Here is a 24,826-nt window from a genome sequence, read left to right as displayed (position 1 = left end):
ACTTCATGACAGTCCTGTGGTGGCTTTTAAATCCCTGCTCCGTGGTGTGATAAAACACCTTATCCTGCCTGGGTTGGTATCAAAAAGTCTTTGTCCTTTTCCCTGCACTTTATCCTGTGGCAAACTCCTGTCGAATTTACTCTTCGTGCAGAGATTTTCTAGGGGTTTTTTGGGTCTAATTGAATAAGAGAGTTTCAGACAATTTCCTGGAGTCAGGAGTTAAGAGTGACCATCTGTGGGGCTGAAAGAGTCATTAACTTTCCATGGTCATTTCCACCCATTGTGTTCCTTTTAGACTCTCCAGAAGGATTCCAGTCAGCAAACCAAATGTAACGACGGGCCGGGTTTTTTGTGTCAGGGCAACACCTGGCCATTAAGAAGAAAAACTGAGGCTTTCCACTTTTTTGTTTTTCCCAAGTAGATCAGGGAGGGACTGTCAGTTGGGAGCAGCATTTGGTCACCAGCAATCTGGTACAGGCTGCTCCGAATCCATGACCCCAAACGGGAAGATGGTGTTGCCTGATCAACCTACTTCTTCAGGGAAGACAGTTTAGGCTGCAACATGATTATTTTTTCCATTGGGCTGCGAAATAGCAATTGTATAACTTTTATTATGCTTGGCTGTAATTTTAATGGTCTCTTTCTACAGAATTCTCAGCTGAACTTAGGTGTGTTTTGATGAGTGCTTGTATCTGGTGTGGGATTATGGTGTCATCAAGCATAATATGGAGCAAAATTAATATTTAACTACAGAAAGATCCTACATCCTGAGATACTGAGTTCATAATTATCTGACAAAGTCAAAAGGAAAGAGAACATTATTTTTTGGATGTTTTGTTGAATTTCCTGTTAAAAAGTAATTTGTTTTTCTTCTTAAGGGTCAGACAAATACTTTGCATTCAGTGCCTGTATCGCTGATCTTTCTTTCCTCAGGATCTGGTGTGTCAGTCATGAATCTCAGCTTTATTAATGAAATCTTCTTATCAATTTATCCTTGTGTATATTTTACTTGATTGCTGTGATCTTTACTTTTGTCCTAAAATGTTGTTCAATGTCCTGTGTTTATAGGAGCTGTATTCTACCTCTGTGACATCTGCATTTCAGGAACAGGATTTCCTGTTCTTTCTGGTGTATAATTTCCAAAGTGGGCTTAAAATAAGGGAAATATATTTGTCGCTGTCTTCCTACAGCACCTACATGGTTGGTTACAAGTGCTCTGTGGAAGTGGCACAAAGGATTGTTCATAATTTTTTTAAAAGTAATTTAGCAAGAGGAATCAAAGAAATAGCACGAAAACATGAAGTATTCTGTAACAATTATTTCCTTTGGTGAGTTTGGATGCACTCACAGCTGCAACAGAAGGGTTTTCTTGCAGGAATAATGACCATTACTCAACAATTCTTGTGAATGCTGTGGAAACAAACGGGGATTGAAGAAAGGAACTTTGGCTTTTTGGAGCAGTAGAAAAGCAAAAGGAGAAAGAAAATCTATCCCTAATTTATCAAATTGATTTGGTATGTACCTAACTTTTTGATGGTTGACTAAATTAACAAACTCATCCTCTGGGACTTCCAGAAAGTTACACCTGTGTTAAAGGCCCTTGGTGAAAATGTGACTCCCTGTACTAAGGCTAAGACAGGAACAAGATACTTTAGTAGATTATTATCACCTCCTGCACGTGGAAAACAGAAGACTGGCTATTTTGGGGTTTTTAATTTGCAATTGGTCTGGGTTTTTTAGATGCTTCATAATACACTGCCTCTCTTTCATGCTAAAATGTCACGAAGGTGATGCTTTTTTGAATGATCAACTTCTCTCAGTGGCTGCTGTAATTTTGTCACAAGTGCTTTGGAGATCTTTTCTGGCTGAGATTGGGAGAAATCAGGCTTGGAAATTCGGAATAAAAGAAGACAAGATTTGATTCAGCTTTTTTGGGTTTGGAACAAAACGCAACAATTCATTAAATTATTATTGTTATTAAACAACGTCTAATACTGTTCTCCCTTGTTTCAGCTGTAATTTGTGGTAATTGTCCTCTGAACTCGCTGGTTTTCTGTGGAGCATAATACTTGACCCTTAATGCCAGCACAAAATGGACAGTGAAAGGCTTGTGAATTTTCAGTGTCCTCAGCCTTCTGTTGTTACAAGGCACCAAGTTCCTTTCCATTTTATTATTTTTCTCTTTTTGTTGTCTTTTTTTTTGTTTTGGTTTTGCTTGGATTTTGTTTGGTTGGGTTTTTGGGGGTTTTGTTTAGTGTTTTTGTGTTGTTTTTTTTGTTTGATTCATGCTTGCTGTCATTTGGCAAACAGCTTTGCATTTCCTTCTCTTTTGTAGAATTCATGGCCACATAAGTTATCAGCTATAAAAAGTCAAGAGCAGGAAAGCTTGTCCTTGACATACCCCATGGAATTAAAAAAAAAACAACAAAAAAACCAAAAAGCAAACCATTTCCTATGACTTTGTTCTGTTGGTGATTGCTGTTGGAAGTGGTCAGAAGGAGCAGTGTCTATCTTCAGGTCAGGATGGTAAACTCTGGTGTCCTGCCATACTGAAGAAAATACAGTTTTTGTTTCCTGCAGAGTGAGGTAGAGAGGATGTGCTGCTGACAGAGAACCTTGTGAGCAGGGTAGACAGCAGGAGGGTGGGCAAGGTTCGTGTCCAAAGTGGATGAGCACAGCCCACTCTGTTTGAAAGAGTCTCTGCAGTTTCTAGTCCTGTTTCACAATTTAGAGGTCTGCAATTTAAAACTTTAGGTCTGATATTGTGTCGCTCTGAGGAAGTGACAGAATCATTGTCGGAAGGTCAGGAATTACTTAAATACAGCAATTAATGAATACTTGGCAGATTTCTTGTTGGAAACATTCTTTAGAAACACTTCTTCCCTTATAGAATCATAGGATAGTTTAGGTTGGAAAAAACCTCCAAGATCACCAAGTCCAATGTTTCCCCCAGCACTGCCATGCTCACCACTAAACCATGTCTCCAGGTGCCTCATCTACATGGCTTTTAAATACCTCAAGGACTGGTGACTCTGTCATTGCCCTTCCTGTTCCAATGCTTGACAACCCCTTTGGTGAAGAAAGTTTTCCTAATATCCAATCTAAACCTCCCTGGTGCAACTTGAGGCCATTTCCTCTTTTCCTATCACTTGTTAACTTGGGAGAAGAGACCTTCATTGTCTCTGGAGGATAATCACCCCGTAGGTCTGAGATTTTTGGCTAATGTACACAGTAGTTAAAGCTTGGCCAAACACATCTCATTCACCCCCCTTCTTCCAAACCATACTCAGTGAATTTTTCCACCAAACCAGAACAGATTATCTGTCTGAGTGTTACCACAGGAAATTCAAAATAACTAATATCAATATCAAATATTGCTCATTACCTGTCAGTACCTTGAGAATTCTCAATTATTGTTATAAAAAATATGGACTTGTAGATGCTTTTGTTTTTGAGAAAAGGCTCACCAAACAGAATCAGTTTTACTTTGCACCAAAGCGCATCGACTGGTGTTTGACTGAATATTACAAGCACAGGTGGGTCAAAACCTGTGAGTTAGACCCTCAGAAAGGATGAGACCAGCTTAGAAATAGCAAGACTGTGTTGTGAATTAGTTCATTTTCTGGGCTTGAAAATATTTTTCGGACTTTGAACTTGTGAGGGGTAGTCATTGCAGGACAAAAGACTACCACCAGGAACTACCAGAAAATAGCAGCAACCTCCACCAAAACTGTGAAAATTGGTGCCATTTATAGTTCTGAATGACTTCTGCAGAAGCAGAAGGGTCCCTACCAGGGGGACACTTGGATGACTCGGCTCCCGAGAGTGACTACATGGGAAAGGGTCAGAAAATGATGCTGTAATTGCCAGCTCTGCAAACTCAGTCCAGCCTGAGGGACAGGAAAAGTGCCTGAGAGTGACTGACTCTGCTTCCACCTGATTCTTTTTCAGCTGGAACGCTGACAGACCTCAGGGACAAGAGGGTCATGCCACATACACCAGGAAAGCACAAAACTGAGTTTACCCTAATGTTTAGATGATGATATTAGTAAACTCTGGTGAGTTAAAACAAGAGGGAGTGGGGAGAGGTGACAGCAATCTCTTCTTGTGCCTGGTTTGTGCAAGAAGAACTTCCTTCTGTGCTTCCCTGTTTTCTTGGTTAGTGAGCTCAAGGCACTTTGTTTTCAGTGTTCTTTAATCACTGCTAATGAGGAAAGTGCTCTCTTTCTTCCACTGCTTGCATTGCATTTACACTCCAGATACAGAGCACCCAGCTAATGTTCCATGGCTGATTAGCCTTGTGGTGTTCAGAGACAATCTGAACTCATTGGGTTACATTTCTCCCCTCTCCAGGTAGAAAGTCTGACCTGGGGAGTGAGTGGCTGCACTTTTTTACAAGGTGTAGTCTTACAGCTGCTCTTTTTGGCCCTAGAAACTGTCCAGTAGCAAACTCCTCCCGGGAGGGGTCATGAGAACTAAATAAGTAAAATAATATCAATCAAAAACCCTGAGTAGTTTAAATAAAATATTGTGCTGCTTTCCGTTCGTTGAGAGTGATTGAAATTTTCAAATATTTTGAGGCTTCTACTGTGTGTTTAAAGGAAGTAGGTACTTGAATAATAAGTTCTGTGAAGATTTTCTACCAGAAATTCATTCTTCATTCAGAAATAATGAAGCCACTACCTAGGCTGCCTTTCTCTGGACACATAGCTGCCAGTCAGTAAGTATTTGTGAAGGTCTGTTTTGTGTGCCTGTTTTACAACTTGTTATGTGTGACATAAACTGGGAAAAATAAGATTCCTATTGCAGGTGTCCATTTTGATAAGGTAGAGCGAATATTTAAAGGAAGCAAAGAAACAAGCAAGTAAATTTTTTTGGTTGGTTGGTTGGTTTTGTTTTGGGGTTTGGTTTTTTTTTGTTTTCTATCCTTGCAGATACCCAGAAGGTTAAACACAACTGGTGTAAAACAGGTAGAACATTAGCAATACAAAGAGTGGCAGTACAAAAGGTTGGAAAGAATGCACTGGAGGCCTTTGGTTTCATGTGAGAATTAAAAGTTATTTCCAAGTTTATTTATCCTGAATTTATTTACTTTTTTTTTTTTGCTACAGCAAAGTTTGGTAAACTGGTGCCTTATGATGCTGGCTGGTTTGTTTCCTGTGTTGTGAAAACCCCTTTGAAATGCTGGTTCACTTCAGGTAGGTCATTCAGCACTCATCAAGTGAGGATGATTTTCAGAGAGATGAATTAGTGGCCTTTGATTTATTTTTTTTTTCTTTTCACCAAATTTTTTTTCAATCTCCCTTTCGGTTAAAAGAGTTTGAGTTTTCTCAGTTCCAGCTCAAATATGAGCAGAAGGATCTAGAGGTTTGGATTGGGTGGGTAGGCTCTGTGTTTAAACACGAGCTTAACTTAGGCAGAGAACCAGTCTCAGGGACATCAGGGGGATTACTCAAGTATTTTAAGCAGGGCTCAGATGCTACAATGAATCTGAACACTGGGCTTGAGATGTTACATATTAGAAAAGAAACAGGAATTTCCTGTCTGAGGTACTGCAAATTAAACTAAAAAGCTAAAAAGCTGCCACGTCCCAATTTAATTACCCATAAAATCACAGATTTTTAAGATGTTATATAGTTATTTTATTTTGCTGGCCGCGTTTTACTGATGTGAAGTCCAAGGCTGAATTCCTGAAGAAATAAAATTCCTCTTCCATTGCCTGTTGGTGTTAATTTAGGCTCTGTTATCCTTGGGTGTTTTGGTTCTAGGAGCATGGCATCACTGTGGGTCTACAGTGGCTCCCCTGTGCTGGATCAAGTCTCCTTTTTTTTTCTTTTTTTCTTTTACAATGGGTGAGATGTGTTTAATTTATTGTAGGAAACTCTTAAAGATGCAAGATCCTTTTTAGAGGCTTCTACAATAGCCGTGAAGCACTTATTTAATTCCATTGAATGGAGGGTAGATTTACTAGCTGGGCTAGACATGATTTTTGTTCAGGAGTCATCTCGGAGTACATCGAAGTTTAAAGATCTTTGCAGAAAACCCAAGGAGAAACAAAAGGAGTAAATTTTAAAAGGAACTTTGTCAAGGAGTTTTAGATGTTAAACAGATAGAAAAACCATGGTGGCTTGACTGAAACGAGTGTTGGGTTTGCAGAATCGTTACTGATCCGGTGAGACATGCTAATGAGGCACTTTAAATGCAAGTTTGATGGAAAAAGGGGCAATTTCATACCAAAGTGCAGCAAGGTTACTGAATCAAAGAAGGTACACTTCAGTTCTGCAAAAGGGGACAATGCTCCATTGTCAGATCCTTTTTCTTTTGACTTTAAACATGTTTTAACTACACTATTTACTAAACTGTACAATGTGGCTTGCCCACTGATTGAGAATTTATGACCAGAAACAAACCTGTTAGGGGGAAAAAGAAAAACTGAGTGTGATCCATACTGTAGCTGCAGAAATAGTTTGAATGAACTTAACCTGAGCACGGTGGGGGGTGCACAATATGGTTTTCAAGCCCAGGGGCCTGGGATCTGAGTTCAAATAGAATTTGGTCTTTCAATAACGACTTAAAAAACAAGGGAGGGCGTCTGGAGACATCTGTGGCCTCTCAACCTGTGTTAATAGAGATGTCTCAGTTTTGTCTTAAAAAAAAAAAACAACCCTTCAGAATCATGCCCTGTCAGCCCATCCACCGTGCCAAATTCCTCGGATTGCATCATGCCTGAAGTTCACAAACATCTTGTTTGACTTTCAGGCATTAAAGCTGTTTCGGCAAAAATAAAGAGCGACAACATCAGTACTTGCTTCCGCTGCCTCGAAAAGTCGTCGCACAAATCTTTCCCTTCCATGAAGGAGAATCCAGGCTCCTCTAGGAGATTTATGGGGCGGCTTTTGGGCATGATTGCTGCACACAAACACAATGAAATGGCCTAATTTTTGCCATGCTGTTTGTTAAAAGAATGGACGAAATTCAGTCGCAGCAGAGAGCAGACTTCCTTCTCCTCGTCTGGTTTAGTAGAGTTGCACTGGATAAATTATAAAACATGTTACCCTGCCTTGGCATAACAGAGCCCCAGTTCTAAAAGTTATAAGAAATTTCAGTTATGAACCTTTTTTTAATTTTTTATTTTTTTTTCCAAACTGGAACCAGCCTGTGGCAATATATGTACTATTTCTCATCTTGTGAAAGGTTGCTCAGCTGGGTTCTGAATTTAACCTCCAACTTCTATGGGTTCCCACAGGCACTCCTAGTCAGAGTCAGAAACCACAGAACTGGCATAAAAGCAAAAAAGGTCACTGAAATTGAGAATCTTAACAGTTCCTTTCTCAGACCTCAAAATGGAATTTATATGAGGTTTCAAAAATTGCTTTAATTGTTCTCCACATTTCTCTGTGTTTTATCGCTGAGCTTTTTGTTCATATTTTGGTCTAAAAAGGCCTATCCCAATATAAGAATTCTCTTTATACACCTCAAAATAAAAAAGACATGATATCTCACTGAGGAGTCTTATATTGCAAGGCCTTTCTGGAGGATTTTGGTATTCCTATATTAACCAGGAAAAATGTTATTTGTTGATTGCAATGAAAAAGATCCATAATAAAAAATATTAGATTGGATGTCAGCTGGCAAATATCAGCTATAGATCTACAGACCCCTGTGATCTTTCAAACTTGGCTCTTGTTTTGATCCTACATAGCAAATTTAAGTTGGATTTTCACATGGTGTTTGTATTTGGGATTAGTAGTATCTACCCTTAATATGAATTTCAAGATTGCATCTGGGTGCATGTAGATTTGTTTAGCAAGGCTTTATCACTGCACAGTTTTCCAGTGTTTAAATACCTCACAGGATATACGTAACCTATGACTAAAACAAAAATTTTCAGGTTTTAATATAAACTTTCCTTTTTTTTTTTTGCCATGGAAAATGCAAAAGTCTAGGTAATAATAATAATAATAGTTGAAAACTAGGTGGCAGTAATACCCAGCTGTACAGCCCTCCTGTGAGCAGTGATGGGATGACTCAGTTTTCTCAGGAATTCTGAGGGTGCTGCAGTCCCATGGTGAATGGCTCAGCTATTAACAGACAGAAAAAATACAGCACCAACCGTTCAAAGGAGTTCATTTGCTTAAAAACACAGAGTTGGTTACAGTCAGTCCTCTTCTAAAATGGAATAACAACAACAACTAAAGTGAACGTCATAGGAGAACTAATTAATGCAATTAAGCTTGTTTAAATATATATGTTAAAAGCAACTTCCTTTCTACTTGCAGTGAGCAACAGAAGAGGAGGAGCTGTGGTTGCTTCTGAAACTCTTGTTTCTCATGGTTGAGGCCAGGGGCCAGCAAGTATTCCAGGGTCCATGAGCAGATTGCTGGTTATGTACAACCTATAGGATGGATATTCCACTCGTGTCAGAGTGAGCTAAAGGCAACACGACTAAAATCAGTGAAATTGCTCTGTGGGAGGACAATTATTGGCTCTGATGGCAGGAGTTCGTGATGAACATCCCCATTTGTCTTGGAGGTAGGGGCTGAGGCTGCAGCCCTGGGAGAGTGAGACAACTGTGAGATTTATGGGCTGACTTCATTGTTTAAGTGCAGCGTGCTCGCCCGAGATCCACACCATCGCATGGCATGCACAGAGAAGAATGCAATGCCCTTTTCTGGTCAGCTGAGCTGCCTGTGGGGCTGCACAGGAAGGGTTTGGGCAGTCCTGCCTCCTGGATGTGCTTCTCTGACAGCACTGGAAATATGTAGTATTTGCTTTATTCCTGTAAATTATTTTGTTTGAAACCGGGTCACCTAAATAGTCTCAAAACTCTCTGAGCTGCCACAAACTCGCCTTCATTCAGCAGATATTGCAGAGGTTTGTTGTGTGTTTGGTTTTAATTTATGTAGCTCTGTCTGTGACAAAGATCTTTTGATATCTTCTCCTTTTCCAAAGGAAGAGTTTTGTACTTGGCACAGTCTTGATATACAGTCTTAAACTCAGAATTAATCAGTGGCAATCCTGCCCATAAGATAATCAAAGTTGACGTGCTTCCTCTTGTTCTTCAATGAGAAATACTAAATATATTATAATTCCTTCTTCTGTGCCACTTGTTGGGTCTAACTAAGCTAGAACATCTTAATGTCAACATCTGTTGAGTCTAACTAGATTTTAACAATGGTCTTAATGTCCAAAAATACCTTTGCCCAAACCAAGCAATAATAGAAAGGCAGTTCATCTTAGCTACAGGTACCAGTCACTGACTGACTTGCTAACTAATAGATAACAATTAATAGTGATGTTTTTCCTTAAAACTCATAGCTCATTTAACTTTCTAAACAACTCTTGTCTTCCACAGCCTCTGTTTTCGTTCTTCCCAACCCATTCTTCCTTTGCATAGTGGTAACACCTATCAACCCAGTTTTTCTAGTGCTTTATGAAAAACATGATAAGATTATTTTATTTGGTTTGATTTTGGGTTTCTTTTGGGTTGTTTTTTTTTGCATATGTTCAGGTGTTCGTTGTATTAGGAAATAAATGTTATGTGTTTTGTACCTGAGCCAAACTGACTCCAACCTCTCCCAAACTGCCTCTCCTGGAGGGATGGGAGGAATTTTGATCTGCTCCTAAGGACATAGGGAATAGGATACACTTTGGGGGTAACTTACTAATTCTGGGGATCATTTAGGTAAGCACAGCATAAATTTGGGCCTGACTGGAATACAGGCTCTCTGGAGTGATTATCTCCACTCTTATAGGTATGAAGCCAACGAGATGCACCTCACCTCTGCAGCTGGGAGCTTGCTATAAGCACCAAAACCATACCTGTGAATTTTTGTCTCCATGTGGTTTGTAGGGTGAGAGTGCTCTTGATGATAGGCTTGGTTTTGCTCTGCTACAGGCTTAGAGGAAAAACACAGGGTCAAACCTGAGGCACACATTTGTGGACTTTTGCCCCAGCAAGATTGCTGTCTTCTTTTGATGAACAGAGCTAAGGGCCCACTGGATAAGATCCAATGTTTTAAACTTAAAAAAAAGTAAAGAATTCTATAGCATTATATTGTCAAGAGTTCCTGTTGCTTACAAGAATGCAATTTAAAACAAACAAACCAAGCTGTGGTAGATATAGTTATCAGCAATACAGAAGAGATCTCAGCAATTACTTTTACAACAGCAGAGATCTGCTGAGGGTAATTAACATGTATTGCCTTAAGGTTGTATCACACTTTACAATCACATCATAAATAGTGGGATATCTGTGATCCCTTTCATGTCTGTGACTCTGCTTTTGCTTTTCCTTGAGTGTTAACCATATGACACTTCTGTCCCTTCATTTATTCTAACAGCCCCACAAATGCCAAAGCTCCTGGGGATGGAAAACCTTGTCTAAAGAAGGGGAAAAAAAAGCAAATATAATTTTGGGTGAGTTTACAGGATCAGGTTTTCTTCCACACCCTGTGCAATTATACCTTGCAGAAGTTGATGCTGCGTTTTCCTGCAGATGGGGATTGCAAAATGTTACATAGCGAAAGGCAAACAAAGAGAATTCTTTATCCTTTCTGGGAAAGGCAACCATATATTTCATATTTATAGGAAACCAAAAGTAAATCATTAATGTTAAAAATTTGGAAGTCAAAATACTGCTTGGATCTTTATATGCTGAGGGACAAGAATCCATATAAGTCTGTAGGAAGGAACATATTTTTCTGTGCACTATTTCCCCAGTTACCCTGCATAAATCAGTAAAGAAAGGTGTCTCTGTTCCAGGTAGTTGTACATGTCTGAAGAAAATGAATATACTTGCCTTAAAAAGCAACATATATCTTCACTTTTTGAACCTTCCAGTGAGTTCAGAAAAATAACTTTCATGTCTGGAAGTCAAAGACTATTTTGCCTTTTATTTCAGTAGCATCAGGATTGAACCTCAGCATTACATTTCCACAGCAGTCACTTGTGCATTACATCAAAAAGAGAAATGGAAGTTTTCCAGCAAAAGAAATATCTGTTCCTAAACCAGCCTTTTTTTGGCCTTGGTTCTGTGAATATGTATGACCATTTTTCATGTGCACACAAATCTTCAGGATAATAGCCCTTAAAATCTTTTTTTTTGCATGTAGTGTAGTTCTAAAGTCAATACTGTGAATGGCATACACCAATTGCTATGAATGCCTTAAATTCCAGGCAGAAAGGTGGCAATTCCTATTCATATTTACAGAAACATTCACTGGCAAACTTTTAAACCCTTCTGTGCCTGCAGAAAAATAAGCACATATTCATCACAGTAAACCTCCACGTTGGTGTGGTTTTAAGAGAGTAACATTTGCAGGATTGGAAGCCTTAATCTAAATATATATACTGATTTTTGCCATTACCTTTATGGGAGGTTTTATGTACAGAACTTTTCTCTAAGCTGTTTATCTATAACATTGATAATAGTGCATGTATATGCTTTTATAAAATTGTATAGTCTTTCATCATAAATGAACCAGGAGACTTGTATGGAAGCATCAGTTCTTGGATGTGTGGATGTTCTTGGATGTGTGGACTGGGCATAGGGTTGTTGTTCAGCCTGAAAGGGCCCCAGCCCTCGTAAGTAATCAAAGAGCAGTGGTGAGGAGGATGAACAGTCTGTGGGACACATTCTTTTTGTGGTCATTGAACAACTGCTGTCATCATTTTTTTTTTCTTCTGAGAGCTACACACAGGTACAGCAACAGTGCAGATCTAAAGTTATTCAGACCCAAAGAAGCCCTGTTAAACTCATTTCCCCTTTTGACTAGATATGTCTGTGCCTGCCCAAAGCATCTTTATCCCCCTCTAACTGTGCACACTGCACTGAGATGAGCTGTGCTCTGCCTATCTCTTTAACTTTACTAGCATTCCTTTGTATGCCAACACTAAGATCTGATCCTGAAAACCTTTCTCACTCCTCTTGGAATATGGATTTTCAGGCTGAAGGATTGCATTTAAAAAGAAAAAAAAAAGCTACAGATAATACCAAGGAAGTCTTCCCTAGTCAGTCCATGTAGGAAATGCCTATTTAATGTTTATTTTTTTTACATTTACCTGTAGATTTTATTTTCTTAGGTAACAGAATTAACAGTTTTCCAGCAGAAACATTACAGAGAAACTACATAAGTTCTTTGCTGTTGTCCTGCAACAGCTCTCAAGGAATATATAACCTTTTGTTCTTCACTGATAGTGCTCTACACCCAATTTAACTGCTCACTTTGCATTTTCCTGATACAAAACCCATGTGTGTTTACAGATGACTGATCTTAGTTTTCACTGCTGTGTTGCCTTATTTCTAAGGCTGTCTAAAAGCTTTACAGATTAGAATAAAATACACCCCTGAGTGTCAGTATGTCATGTAAGAAACGTTGCCCTAATGTTATGGTTGGAGAAAATTCTGATAGAATTTGATCAGATTAGTAAAGTTTTTTCATGTTTCTGTTGAAATAAAAAAAAAGGGAAGGAAAAGAAACAAAAAAGAGGGATATTGATATTGTGATGTTCCAAAATTGGCTAGCAAGACCCCCAGCACAATAAAATGGAAAACTTTCTTTGTGAGACTTGGCTTAATCCTTACTATAAATTAATACATTTCTGCTGAAAGGTAACACAGGCAGACAAAAAGTCTTTTTAAAACACAGAGCAGTTACGAGTTTTTAGGAAGTGCTAAGGACAGGATCAAAATCTCCCTTCTCTTCTCATTTCTTCCATCAGGAACAAATTCCTCTCTCCCCATAATCCGATCACGTTCAGATCACCAGGCCTGGAACAGCAGGTCTTCGCCAGAGCTAACACGGAAGGAAGTGCCTCTCCTGCCGTTATTCCTACAGGTGGGAAGGCAGCCTCGGATGGATTTGCCTCCACCTGACTGCCTTGGAGGGTGAGGTGGGTGGGGGTGAAAAGAGACACCGAGCAAAGTTCTCGCAATGACTGTTTCCTGCGGAGTGTTTCCCCTTCGGTGTCAGTTTTCAGATGGAAAATATTCCATGTGTCACCACAGGGCAGAGATACTGCAGAATTACAGAACGTCGCTCTTGAGAGCTGTCGTGAAATAAATACGCGTACGAGGTTATAAAAACGGGGTTTGTATAAACTACCCTCTTTCAGCAAACACTTGGCTTCCTATAATTGTGTGCGCTTTTGTTTGAACTTATCAAATATGTGATTGTTCTCCTTCTCCTTCGGAGAGATAAGAAATCCACCCTCCGGATATGCAGAATGATGTTGTTGTAATCACCCTTCAAAGGGAGACCCACGGTAAACAAATGCTGTGAGCCTGTCACCCCTTCCAGAGAGCAGCAGAACTTCCAGGAGAAGGCCGGGATGAAGGGGAGAGGAGAAATTTAGCTTAGGACCAAGTAGATAATTTCCCTTTCTTCAGTCTCAGAAAGATCAAAATTCAAAGGTGTGTGTGTATAATAACGCTTCAAAAAACACTTTTATACAGTCTTGTCTCCAAGCAGAAAGTGCCTTTGCCTCAGAGTAGGTCGATGCTGAAGTTTGCCAGTGTTGCTATAAACCATCTAGACTGGGAAGCAAAATTATGCCTCAAGGAAAAATGCTTGGACCAGATAATGCTGTATAACAGCAAAAGAATTTCAGTGCACGAGGTACACGATTTTATTGCTGCAGTTACACCTGCCAGAATCACGTGGCCTCACGGGGAGCTCCTACGATGGCCAAGCATTTAATTGCAGACTGCAATTTGTAGCTCTGTGTTTTGGTGTTGTGCTTTTTGTTGTTTGTTTGGGGTTTTTTTTCTGCAAAGAGAAAATTCCTAAATACAATCAGATCACCACTATGGAACCAAGGTTTCCCAGCCTGCCCAGTGTTTTCCCTTTGTCAGGAGGAGCCCGTCTCTGAATGACACAGCTGGCTCTCTCCACCCGGAGCCCCCTGGACTGGCACTCCTAACAAAGCCACCGAGTGTTGACGGAGGTGTGGTCACTTCCTGGACACACAAGTGAAACAGGGCAGGGCTGGGCTGCTGGTTTGTGGTGCTGAGGGTTTGATTCCTTGGGGGGGCTGATGCAGAGTGCTGTAAGCAGGGTCAGATCTGGTGAAGAGGCCCGTGAGGGACCAATGTCCTCTCACGTGAGCAGTGAAGCAGATATGGTTTTCCACCCAGTGTGGAGGCACCTGGCTCATTTCTGCCTTCTGGATGCAGCCAGATTTGTGTGTGTATCCTTCCTGAAAGGAAGGATATCGAGGAGCTGGAGCAGGTCCAGAGAAGAGCAACGAGGCTGGTGAAGGGACTCGCAAGTGCTGTGAGGAGAGGCTGAGGGAGCTGGGGTTGTTGAACCTGGAGAAGAGGAGGCTCAGGGGAGACCTCATCACTCTCCACAACTCCCCGACAGGAGAGTGTAGCCAGGTGGGGGTTGGTCTCTTGTCCCAGGAACCAGCAGCAGGACAAGAGGTCATGGTCTTAAGCTGTGCCAGGGGAGGTTTAGGTTGGACATTAGGAAGAAATTTTTTACAGAGAGAGTGATCAGGCTTTGGAATGAGCTGCCCAGGAAGGGGGTGGAGTCACCATCCCCAGAGGTTTTCAAGATGAGACTGGACGTGGCATCAGTGCCATGGTCTGGGAACCACAGCGGGGTTGGATCAAGGGTTGGACTTGATGATCTCGGAAGTCTTTTCCAACCTGGCTGATCCTATGATTCTGTGATTCTATGAGTGTGTGACAGACTTCTCCTCATGTCTGCTTATTACCCAAGGAACTGAAAGAGCAAAGTCCCAAATCCATGTGTGGTGCAAACCCCTGTTTGTTCACAGCACGTCTCCCGCTGGTATTGGTGCTCTTTGATTTGGTACCCACCACCTTGCAAGCTGGAGAGAGATCCCTGTAGGTCTATTAACAGAGTGAAATTCCATGTTTATAAATCAGAGGTCTGACAAGATTCATTGTCATATAGTTCGAATTCCTACCCAGATCTGATCTGATCTCAATTCTGAAACTTCTGAGATTTGCTGATCCCTAAGCCTTGATTCACAAAATAGATCTGGAAGGTCACACTGAAGTCAGTGCAGTCAGATGCTGCTTAGGTCACGGGCAGTTAAAACCAGAAGGTGATTGAGATGTTAGAGGACTTTCTGCATAACTACTGTGGGAAGAATCATCTTATTTTTCCTTTCACCAATTTTATTTGAGCTCTTTCTGAGAACAGTAACTAAAAAAGTGTTGTCTATCAAATCAGGGGGAGGTAAACATTCAGTGCTGTTGTCAGCTCTTCACAGACTTCAATCTTAGTTAGAAAAGTGCTTGTCTAATTGAGATGTATTCATGTATTTCAGTTCTGGGTGTGCTTAATCCTGGCATGCTAAAGCCAGTATTGGTTCAAATGTCTGGAACTTGTGCCTCAGATTTTGCACTATCTGGTTGCCTCCAGTTCTGTTGTGTACTCAGAGGATGAATTATGAAATATTGTCTTTGAGAAAGATTTTGTATCTTCCCTGTTTTCCAGTCTTCCTCATGAGAAGTGCATTGAACATATTTACATTTCAAACAAGATCTGACCTAGCAAAGCATTTAAGTAAAGCTACACGCATCCTTCAGTTTAGGCATGTACATGGGTATTTTGCAGATTAATTATTTTACACTTTAATTTTTACCTGTGACTAAAACCTGTCAGCTAATATTAAAGGTCTCATAATTCTGAGTGACTGTCATTGCCCTTGCACACAGATCAAACAAACCCATTCGAAAATGTAAATACAAGCTGATTTTTCTTGCTTTGGAAACAAAGGCTCAGTTGTCAGAATTGTCCATTATCTCAGCATTTTTGCAGGATGCACATGGATTCATGTCCCTCAGCACAGTGCATCCTTTGTTTGATTTGCTTTCAACTTTTTTGATGTAGGTGATTTTTTTCTTTTCTGTCCTAAGAAAAGTGGTTTTATTTTTCATCACTTCTTTTCCAAAGAGTAAAATGTTGGTCTTTACAAAGTTTTCCTTGAATGATAATCTGTACATTACTGGTGACACAGTAGTGAAACACAAGTCTTGTCTCAGTGGAATCTGCGTTTCCTCTCTTTACATTGGTTCTTATACCTAAATATCAAGAAGTAGGTTGGTCTGTAAACACTTTCAAAATTAGGTCAGCATCTGAGCATCCTCATCAAATTCATTTTCAAAGTGTCTGGCCCATGCAAATCCTGCCTATGTCAGTGAGAGATGTAAGGTCTCAGCAATTTAAAAATAGTCTGTTGAATTTTAAGTGCCCAAAGGTGGATTGAGGAGGGTAAATCTAAACGCTGAGATTGAAAATGGTGGGGTTCAATTCACTTGAGACAAACTCTTAATGTCATTGTCCCTGATAAAATGAGGCTGTGGGAATTATGGCTCAGGCATATGGATATTAAAATCTATCTCCTCTATGAATGTTGGAGATTTGCAATGTTTGATGGATTGTTGAAGCTTGTCTGAACTCTAAAAGTCCATAAAAACTCCATTTTCCATGTTTCTCTTTCCATGGTACTTCTATACCCAGAATGCCTTCAAGTAGCTGCGTTTTCCACTTGAGTCTACTTGCATGGAGGAGCACATATATACAAATATCCATTCTGGGGGAAATTCCATACATAACCTCACCTGTTGCATTAAAAATTTTCCTGACAATCCCTTTCTTCTCTTGTTCCCACTTTCTTCAAATAGTTCTTGTCTTTTTTTTTTTGCAAAATTAACTTGCATAGATATTTTATTCAGCACGGTGGTCTCATCTTCCTTGCATTCTAACCCTCACACAAAGAAAACTGGGGAGACAATTTTCTTCGTTGTACTGAGAGGGTTTTTTTTTCAAAGCTTGAGTTTCACATACCTTTTATGGTTAGGTTTGCAGTGCCTTGTTTGGCTGACTATTGGCTGATACTGCAAGAAAAAAAAACAGGGGTACAGGTTGAATAAAATCTAAAGCATCTGGGAATAACCAGCAGGAGTGAAAATCAAATTGACCGGTCATTCTTAAGAAACAATCAGTAAAAAGAATACAAGTAAACTTTGCACAGTGCAATGGTTCAGTTCCAGGAATTCAGCAGGCAAATATTTATATCCCTATTTCACACTAGTGCCCATATTCTGCTGCTCTCCAGGCGAGAGATCTCTCAGGAACAATCCACGCTCAGAGAAGTTTCTGGATGTTTCCACACATGTAAGAATGGAGAAGGTGCACATATTGCACAAAAACATGGCCAGAAATAATGGCCTGTTCATGGAGTTCTGCCATCCTCACATTCATTTAACTAAGTGAAATTATTTATGTATAACTTTGAGAAATGGGGTTTAGTTTATATAAGACTTACCCAGGGCTGCAGTAGCCAGGATGGACAGCACATTCTTAGGTGCAGAAACCACTTTCTGTTTTATTTGCTGACCCAAACCACAGGAATTCTTTCATGGCTTTCTTTCTATTCATGCAGGTACCATATCTGGATGGGTGAGCTGTCTTGAGCTTGGAAAATTAACCTGTGGGGAAATGACAAAATGCAAGTTAAGAGGTTTCTGATTTTAAGCAACGAAAATGAGCTTCAGACCCAAGGTTGTGATTTATGTAAATTAAATGTGACCCCTCAATATCAGAAGATACTCCAATTGGGCCACTTAAGGACACAAACAAGGGGAAAAAAACGTGCTAATGTTCCACGCTGCAACACCAGATTATGGTACTTATTTTGTGAGAAATAAGTAAATAATAATAATTTACCAAGCTTCTCTGTCCTCCATCTGTTACTTGAAATTAGAAGAAACAAAGATTCTAGTGCAATGATTTCTCTCTTTCCTTTCACAGTGCTAACTTGGAGCTGCCTCTTGCCACTCAAGTTTATTGCTTTCTTGGACTTTAAATTGGTTTCTTCTGAGCGAACCAAAGATTGTACTGACCTAAATGTCACTTGAATTAATGTATTCTTGCTTCAGCCTTTATTTTTCTCTTGGAGCCACTTCTCGCTTAAATTACCTTGTATTTCAAGGCTTGAAGACAAGGTCGCAGTCGTGCAAAGAATTAAAAGTGTGGGATGTTTCAAGTTTGCTGTAAGAGAAACAAGTTTGAAACACAGTTATTCCCTGAGCTTATGTAACAAAGTAACTACATCGGTACTAATAGCCATTATTAATTTATTTTTTTTTTACATTATTATGTTTTATTCCATAAACCCACTTGCTTGGTGATGTATTCTCCAGCAAAAGGGGAAGGGAGTGACTGGCCAAGCCATATAAAGAACAGTGAGTAAATCATAGCTGGAGTTGGAGAACTGCTTGGCCACAAGTGACTCTGCTGACAATTTTCATCTTATTTTTCTGATGAACGTTCCTTTCCCTCTGCAGAGACCACAACCCTCCCAATTCCACACACAACACTTGGTCTGTCAGCTGCTCACCAGTGATGTATTGCACCCACTCGGTGTGTCAGAACCATGGCTCTCCTGCCATGGCTCTGAACTGCCACCAGAAAAGCAAAATATTAGTGTCTGGTATCCAGAAATATTCTTCAGGGAGAACAAGCACCATTATTAAAGCTCACTTTGTATGAGAACAACCAAACTATTCCGTTCTGCTGGTTACATGGTCATGGCAATTTTCCTGGAAAACGAAGGCTGGGAGCACTATCCCAGCATAAGCAGAGCTTTTTCTAAGGAGTGGACTCTGATATTTTGTGGGATCCCTTTAATCCTGGTGGTTTTCAGTGTGCTCTCTGCTTTTTCAAACCACGTTGCTACATCTCACTTTATCCTTGTGGCAGAGCAGCGTCAGGGTTTTTAAACATTTAGGGGGGAAATATTTGTCTGTGTATGAACTTGTTCTCAACCACACTTTCAGTGGCTGAAAAACTAGGGAAACTGGAAGTGGGAATAGGATGACCATGATGGGGGCTAAATTAACAGAAGCAATTGCTGTGAGAGAGAAGATCAGAGAGGTCTGGACAGATGACAAGCAATACTCAGGTAAGTGAGAGGAAAGAAAAGTAAGAAAGTAAAGAAAAGTAGTAACAGTAGTAAGAAAGAAAGAAAAGTAGAAAGTAAGGCCAGACTTTTCAAGAGGGGAAAAAAAAGAGGGAAAAAATAAGTTCTGGTAAGTTTTTATATTTAATTTCTTAGTGCTTTATATTTCATAGTTGTCAAATATAATGTGCAAAAGAGAAAATGAGCCCTACAACTCATATTTTATATAAGCTTACCCTCCTTAAAAATAACTTGTATTAATATTTGGCATAAATTGATTGTATATAATGTCATGTTTCCTGATCATTACACTTCCAAATACCAATGTGTGCAGCTTCAGGAATGCAGAAATTCCTGTAATACTAAAGCAGGAACAATTCTCTCATAGGTTTTTCTTCCATTTTTCTTCCTTAGACCAGACAAGTTGACCTACCATACAGTCTCTCTGGGAAATAGGTAAAATGAGTAGGAACAGCTAAGGAAGAAAGAGAGAGGCATATAAACCAGAGAAAAGGGGATGCTTTTGCTTTTTAATGTTTTCTGTTTATATTCGGTTTCTATTTGTCCACTTACTGTTTAGGCCACTTTGTTGTCTCTTAGAAGGTAATTTGCTTTTATCTGCCACCCTGGGTGCTGAGGTGGATGCTTTTTACATTAACTAAGATGCCTGATTTCGCTTTCTGCTCTCAACTTCCACCATTTAAATATGACAAACTTCTCTGTTTCCTGTGTTTTCCTGGAGTAATCCCAGCTGGGACAAAGAATCCCTTAACCAATTTACTTCATAACCTGTTCCTCCTGATTGTCACTCTCTGTTCTCTCACCTATCATAGCTATAGATGAGTACAGACTCTAATTAATTGCTTAAAATTGCAGCCTCTAAGTGGGTTTCTTTTTTAGAATATATCCTATTTTTTTAAGAGGCTTTTAACAGCTGCTAATAATTTCTTATGTCCGTTGTTAAAGCAGAACATTAAATGGAAAATTTAAAGCAAAGATATGCCCAGTTTTATCTTAATATTTTTCTTATTAGGTGCTGATAAAAATTAGGAAATTGCTTGAAAAATTACCAAAAAAGGCAATTTGCATATGGTATTTGCATAAGCTGCTTTGAAAAGCAAATGCTGCAATGCTGATAATTCGGGATCCATTAGGAGAATTGGCTAGATCTGTGCTTGCTTTTAACTTACTGTGAGCCTCAGGTCAGGGTCAGAAGGAAGCTGGAGGAAATTGCTCCCTTTAAATGGCCTGTTTCTTGAGCAGTTGGGTGGGTCCAACATCTACCAGTGTCAGGAAAATTCCCTTATGTAATGTGCAGCAAATCCTCAGCTTCGTCTAAAAGCTGTGGCTCATCAAACTCATGAGCACAGTACTCAGGGAAATCTGATGTTGCAATGCACATTACATCAGTATTGCAGATACAGTACATTTGGTGCTGCCGTTGCTTGGAATTGCTGACTTGTAATTTCTTTTTTTGCCTGGATCAACTGAGTCAGCAAGTTCAGCGTATTTGGAGTTGTTTCATTTCCACGGCAATTCTGCTTTCAAGTGGTTGCAACGAAAATACATCACAACATTTCCTGCATTCCTTAGTGGAAGTCGTTGGTTTTAATTTTAGTTTTTTACTTCATGTACAGCTGTGACCCCTGGAAAAGGAGGAATCCTCTTTATTCTTATCTGACAAGCACTTGAGCCTAAAAGATAACAAACACCAGGACTGTACTTGAGTGCACTAAATATGATACATGGAAGCAGTTGCAGGGACCTTCCTGTCCGTTCTTCTTGGATGTGGAATTTCTCATGGGGTTGATGTCCTCCAATTGAGCAACACCTGGTTTTGCTTCACCTCCTTTCAGACTTGATCTGTGTTATCAAATGTTGTTACTTAAAACCAGAGAGAAGGGCTTGCAGTTCACTCTACCCATCCATGTAATTTAAAGGATGAGGAGGAATGAGGTCAGGACATGACAGGAGACCAAAATAACATTAGGGTTAGGTACTGATGACAGAGTTCCTATTTTTTATGGAAACACTTGCAGATCCAAGCTGGTTGCATGCCCTCACCGTGTCATCAGGTTTTCAGAGCCTAATACCACCTTTTCTTTTGGACAGCAGGACCTGCACTGGAGCACACTTGCCTTGTGTGTGGCATGGACTGAGGGGCCCTGGCTGGAGTGAACCTCTGCATTTCAGGTATAGAACTGAAATCTGGAGGAATACCCACGGCTAGGAAAATCTTTGTCTGCAAGGGAGTGATTGCAGGAAAGGAAGTGTCTTGCAGTACCTGAGAAAATGTAAAGAATTATGTGTAACATCAGAAAAGTTCCAGCAGAGAGAACAGGCCAAGCTTACAGAAGTCACTGCTGAGGAAGACACAGACAGAACGTGGCAGGTAGGTGGGAGGAGAAAGGATCACACTGGACAAAGGATCACAGAGGATCACTCCACAGGAGTGGAGGCGGAGGAGAGTGGACAAACAGCTAATTGCAGAATAATGCAGTGGAACAGACCAGCCTGCCGGTCATCAGGGCTCATAAACCACTGATCACTGAAGTACTTTTAAGCAGTTTTGTTGATCTCTTTGTAAAGCACACGTGCAAAGTAAATATGAAAGTAATGCTTGTTTTGTTAAAATAAGAAAGCATTTAAGTTTGGTGGACACCAAACAAATATTTGAGAATATTGAGGAGTAATTGCGGCCTCAGAAATCATGGGGTTAGTAAGAACAGCTGTAGATACCAACGTGAGGGAAAAAGACTGTACATTCACTTGGCAAAAGATGGGAACATATTTGTAAAGATGGTTTAAAAGCTTCTGGCATACAGCAGAGCATAGACTCAGAGCAAATATATTCCATACATCACTGGAGCCCAACTCACAGGTTGGCAAATGTCCTGCAGACTTGAGTCGGAGCTTTAAATTTGGTCTTTTGCTTGCATATTACCTGTGGTTATAGAGTTGTCTCACTGCTTTCCTGACTTGTCTGATCTCAGCCTGTCTTCTCTCTGCTTGGGGGCTACAAGAAGATCCCCAGGTCTGAAAATTTTTAGGGAAAGCCTTGGAGGTCTTCCTGTTTAGCAAACAGGCTCAAAGGCTGAGAGCCTGCTGAGTGAAGGTTATTCAGGGAGAAGAAATGGGCAGCCTTCAGATTTTGTTTCTTGATATGAAATGGGTCTGAATTCCCATCTATCTGAAATCTGCCAATCACCTGTAATATTTTAGATGGAAAAGTCTTGGCTTAACCAAATTAGATGACATATGATCCATGTGTTATATGCAATTAGTGGAAATTAAAGGTCAGTTGCAACAATTTATGTATTTGCTCTCCTGTGATCAATGTTCTTGCACGTTCTGGCCACTGCCCTTCGCAGAATGGTAGCCCAGGTGGCCCAGGGCTGTGACAGAGGCTACTGAGACAGAGGGTGAGAGGCCTCTGTGGAAGAAAGGGAGAGGGGAGTTTAGGTACTTAAAATGGTTTTTGGATCAAGCCACTTGTCATTCCTGGAGTAAGAAAAGAAGGTCCACCCAGAGGGACAGGAAGGACTGTGAGGTGCTTTGCTTTGCTCCAGTTCTCTTGGCTCCCAGGAGGTCAAGAAGTGACAACGACATTCACTTTCTCTCGTCGTTTATCATCTCCTGTGTGTCTGTGCGAGATATTAGGCAAGGTTTGAGACCCGATGGTGTGGGAAAAGTGTTAATGGAAATATTCCTTCAGTGGGAGCTAGATGGCGCCGTGGATTAATGCTCCAGGCTTTTACCTGGGATGTTCTGGGGCAAACCCGGTGTGTGGTCAGGTAACAACTTGGCAACTAGTTTGGGAATATAAATCTAGATCAACAGAAGCATCCATATTCTTATATCCTCCTGCGTGCCCAGCCTCTGCTGGACGTCAGCAAGGACTCATGGCTGGAATTGTACCACTACAAATGGAGTCACAGTCCTCGATGGACATCAGGACCTGCTGCAACATGAGCCATGTGCTGGCTCCAATGGAGGGCTCTAAAAAGACAGGTGGCTGAGATAGCAGAAATCCTGCGCTGGCATTAATATACCCAGGTGGAGAAAAACACAGGTGCTGCTGCTACCTGAATTTAATCTCTGCTTACCAGCCGTAAAAATTGTCTTTTTTTTTTTTTTGCGATAGCTTGCATTAAATAAAGCAAAAGTAAGGAACCTACAGCCCGTAAGTCCTCTGGCAACACTGAGATGTATTTCCAGTTTTTCAGGCTATTTCTGTGGTGGTGTTAAAGGATACTCGCCTGGAATCATCCAAACTTTCCACTGAACTACTTTTAAAAAAAAAAAGAAAAAGTAAAGCACAATAGAATAAACTGGAAAGCACATCTCTGTGCACAAATGTCAGCACACTGTCAGGCATGGGATTTGTATTCAGACAAAGTCTTGCTCTTTCTTTTTGAAAGAAAAAAGAGTCATACTTAAAAACAAATGGCTTATAAAACAATGCAAAGAGAGCAGAGAAGACCATTTTATTGTGAAAAACTAAAAATTCAAAGAGCACCATGTGAGAACTCAAGCAGCAGTCAGCAATGGGAGCAGCCACAGGACAATTTGGAGGGTGACCAGTGGGGACTGGAAACCTTTTAATGGGGGTTACACGTCCAGCTCAAGCAGATACACTGAATTGTTCTGTGGCTGGTATGAAGCAAACTGAGCGATAACCAGCTTCAAACCCTCCACCCCCAGCCCTTCATCATCATCACTGGCCCCAGCTGTCAGCAGAAGGATGGACGAGTAGCTGGTCTAGGGAATGGGTTACCCTTTGGCCTCTAGGAAGATTGGAACACCATGTCATGAGACACCGGGGGTTCAGAGCTGCGTGGGGTGTCCGGAGCAGAGGGGTTTTCAGCCTCCCTCTCCGGGGTATCTGGTGCCATTTATGACTGGGTGGCACCAGGGCAGTGAGGTGGTGACTCGGGTCCCATCATCTCTGGGGACAGGCTGCTCTGCCTCCCACCGTGCTGGGTCCCTTCCTGCCCTTTCTCTTCTGCCCGTTTCCAGCGCTCAGCAGTAGGCAAAGAGGGGCTCTCTTCCACCCCGTGCTGCCCTGACGTGAAGAACCGCTTCCAACCTTCTAAAAAATAAAACCCAGACAGAAAAATATGACTTAGACAAAATACCTCGGGAAGAAGCTTCCAAGATTTGTTCCAGCAAAGACAGGAGGTGCATGTGTCTCCTCACTGACCGTGTGAGGGGGCAGACATTCATTAAGGGGCACATTCTTAAAGCTTTACTTCTTCTTCCTATTTTTTTCCTGACATTTGCTGTTTTATGCTCTCTGGCAACCAGCAGAGCTCCACCAATGCTGACTTGCAGAGCCCACAGAGATACTAAGGAAATATTTTTCCTAGCAACAAGCGGCACACGAAAACACCAAGAATCGCTTCCCCTGCTCGTTGTTTCCCTTCGGGGTTTTTTTTTTGGTCATCTGGTGCCGAGATAAGAGACACACGGTGAAACCTGCAGCTGGCTCGTGTTTCATGAGGTGAAGCCTTGCAGCTGCCCTGTGTTTCGGGAGGCAATCTGGAATGGAGGGACATGGAAAACTGGAGCCCTCGCTGCGTCAGGTTGTGTGGATGGGAATGCTGCAGTGCCTTCCTGAGGGACATGGATGGAGGAGGGTGATGGTTCCCAAGGACACCCCCGTTGGTCCCTCCTGGCTGCTGGGCAGGTGTCTGCCAGGCACCATGGCCTGGTGCCTGCTGGAATCCCGGCCACAGCAGGTGCCCAGCACCAGGTGTGTGCCGTGGCACCGCTCCATGGCTGCGATCCTGGCGTGTTCCTCCCTCCTGGCCCTGGGCAGGCAGGCTGGGGGGGGAGAGGCCAGAGGAAGGGGTTGGCAGAGGACAAGAGAGTCTGGTTGTGT

The sequence above is a fragment of the Neopelma chrysocephalum genome, unplaced genomic scaffold, assembly GCF_003984885.1.
Source record: "Neopelma chrysocephalum unplaced genomic scaffold, ASM398488v2 Primary Assembly neopelma1_106b, whole genome shotgun sequence".
NCBI lineage: Eukaryota > Metazoa > Chordata > Aves > Passeriformes > Pipridae > Neopelma > Neopelma chrysocephalum.
This window is presented reverse-complemented; position numbering follows the sequence as displayed.